The sequence below is a fragment of the Chelonoidis abingdonii genome, unplaced genomic scaffold (assembly GCF_003597395.2).
Source record: "Chelonoidis abingdonii isolate Lonesome George unplaced genomic scaffold, CheloAbing_2.0 scaffold0754, whole genome shotgun sequence".
NCBI classification, from domain to species: Eukaryota; Metazoa; Chordata; order Testudines; family Testudinidae; genus Chelonoidis; species Chelonoidis abingdonii.
The window spans coordinates 1-2862 of NW_027425015.1; the positions used below are offsets into that span (position 1 = coordinate 1).

A 2862-nucleotide genomic window follows, 5' to 3' on the forward strand; every position below is an offset into this window, starting at 1 on the left:
GGTGGGGGGGGGGGGAGGGGGGTTAGCAGAGACGAGAAATCCTGCAGGCTGAGTGAGGGATGGAAGGTGAAAATATAGGCATGTAATTGTGTGAACGTGGGCTATTGTGTGTGTGCACACGTCCCCCCATGAGAGGTGATGGTGTGTAATTGTGTGAGCGTGTGGGCTATTGATGTGCGCGCATGTCCCCCCTAAGAGAGGCGATGGGCGTGTAATTGCGTGAGCATGGGCTGTGTGTGTGCCATATGTACCCCCCGGGAGAGGTGATGGGCGTGTAATTGTGTGAGTGTGGCTATTGCATTTGCACGCATGTCCCCCCATGAAGAGGTGATGGCGTGTAATTGTGTGAGTGTGGGCTGTGCGTGGTTGCATATGTCCGCCCTGTGAGAGGTGCTGGGGTGTAATTGTGTGAGTGTGGGCTATTGCATGTGTGGTGGCACCACACGCTCCCCGTGAGAGGTGCTGGGCATGTAATCTGTTGTGAGCATAGGCTGTTGTGTGTGCATATGTCCCCACCGTGAGAATGATTGGCGTGTAATTGTGTGAGCGTGGGCTGTGTGTTGCAATATGTCGCCCTGTGAGAGGTGCTGGGGTTGTAATGTGTGAGTGTGGGCTATTGCATGTGTGTGCAGCATCCCCCCGTGAGAGGTGCGAGCGTGTAATTGGTGTGAAGCGTAGGCTTAATTGGGGTTGTTCACATCCCTCTCATGAAGATGTGGCGGTTGTAAATTGTGTGAAGCTATTGCATGTGTGTCATGTTCCCCCCCGTGAGAGGTGCTGGCGGTGTAAATTGTGTGAGTGTGGGCTATTGTGTGTGGCAGCACATTTCCCCCTCATGCGAGGTGCTGGTGTGTAATTGCGTGAGCGTGGGCTGTGTGTGTGCGCAACGTGCCCTGCTCTGGTGACAGCGTTTTTGGGTGTGCCACTGCCAGGGTCTTGTGCATGTCACACGAACACGTCCTTGAGATTTGTGCAGCGGTGAGCGTGCAACAGGAAGGACGGGCGTGAACTGTGGGCGTGCCCCCATCGCGAGAGGCTCTGTGTGGGGGAGCAGTGCGTTCCAACTGCAGTGAACTGGGTGTGGGGGTTCCCGGCCCGGGGTCAGTGAGCGGTGGTGAGTCGGGGAAAGGCCACGCCCTTTTCTTCTGCAGGAAAACAGGGCGGGGATCGCTGGGTGTGGAATCCCTGGGGCTCTCCCTTTGGGGTGTCGGGAGTCCGTCCCCCCTCACAAGCCGGGCTCTGAGCCAGTGGGGGACTGACCCTGCTGTCCTCCCTTCTCTGTCTCCCCTGCAGAAGCAGCATGCTAGGGCTCACACGGCCCCTCTCCGCGGAGCGCCTGCTCCATCTCCATCAGCCTCCTGACGCAGTGCCATCTGCATGCAGCCCCCCTGCCCTGGCGGAGAATGCCCACCCTGAGAGCCCCACCAGCCAGCCCCACAGCCCCCTGCCAAGAGGTCCGGGCGAGAAGCCCCTGCCCGCCCCCAGCCGGGAAGTGGGACGCCAAGGAGGAGGAAGAACGACATGAAGCTGTTTGAGACATGGACGCCCAAGGCCTTGCCAGCTGTCGCTGCTACAAAAGCCTTGGGACTGGGGGCCCACAACACTCCAGACAAAGCGCGGGCCCCGAATGAGGAGCGGGTGGCAGAGCCAAGAGCGCAGACCAGCCTGGGGCAGGCCGGGCCGGGAGCAACAGCTGGAGGAAGAGCAGGGAGGAAGGAGGAGGAGGGAAGCAGAGACAAGCAGCTCCCAGGAACTGGAGAAGCCTGCAGGCCCTGCTGCGTGAGCTGCGGCCTCTCGGCCCTGCGGACAACGGAGCGGGCCAGGGGGATGCCGGACACAACTGCAGTGCTGAAGGAGCTGGAAGGAGTACGAGCGCTGCGGGCAGGCACCGATAGCCGCCGGCCTCTCGCTAGCAGACCCTGGGCCGGCGCTCGAAACTAAGAGAGAAAAGGAGCAGCCAGCAGCTGGAGCAGCCAGCTCCTGCAGCGGCGCTAATGAGGAGCTGGCCGACAAGCCGCGGCAGCGAGGAGCCTCCCCGCAAGGCGGGCCGCCGAGGAGGAGGGCTGGCTGACAGGCCCTCGACCTGCTGCTCGCAGTACCTGCTGAAGAGCCCGGGAGGACGAGGGCGAGCCGGGGGCTGACGCCCACTGAGAGACGAAGAAGGAGGAGGAGGAAGGCAGGTTCCGGGGCGTCAGGGCCAAAGGGGCAGCCCCGTTGCTCTTCGAGGACGAGGAAGGAACGTGGCGGAGGACAAGCGCTCCGTATGAGGAGGAGGACGACGACGACGTCATTGACCCAACACCATCGACCAGCTGATCGAGCTCTCCACCAAAGCTGCACGTTGCCCGCCGAGGACGTCGTCGACCATCATCAAAATTGACGTGGAGAAGAAGAAGAAGGAGGCGGCAAGCGGTGTGCCCAAGCACCAGGCCAAGGCCGCTCCCCCTATGCCCCAGCCCGGCCCTGACGCTCCTCCGCCCCATGGGCGCCGCGCCAAGCCGGACGAGCGGGGACTGGAACGAGGTGCTGCCGGGACGACTACCCTCGCCCCAAGGTACCTGGCCAAGCAGAACGACTTCTACTCAACTACATCCAGCCAGGGCCTTTCCAGCCGTCCGTCCTACCACGCAGCCGCCACCTGCCGGGGCTCTCTGGCGCACCCGGGATGAGGCCCGCTGCCAAGACGGGCCCGAGACGACGAGATGGAGAACTACATCGAGACAGGGTGCTGATGGACCACACGCCCACATCCACCCCCTCTATCTATCTATCCCCACCCACCCCCCTATCTATCTATCTATCTATCTATCTATCCATCCATCCCCATCCACCCGCTCTATCTATCTATCTCTCTATCCCCAT

At 61.7% G+C, this 2862-nt stretch overlaps 1 pseudogene; it reads left to right on the forward strand.

Moving 5' to 3' along the window:
- Nucleotides 1-1521: 1521 nt before the first annotated feature.
- Nucleotides 1522-2554, forward strand: LOC142046048 (uncharacterized; annotated as a pseudogene).
- Nucleotides 2555-2862: the final 308 nt, after the last annotated feature.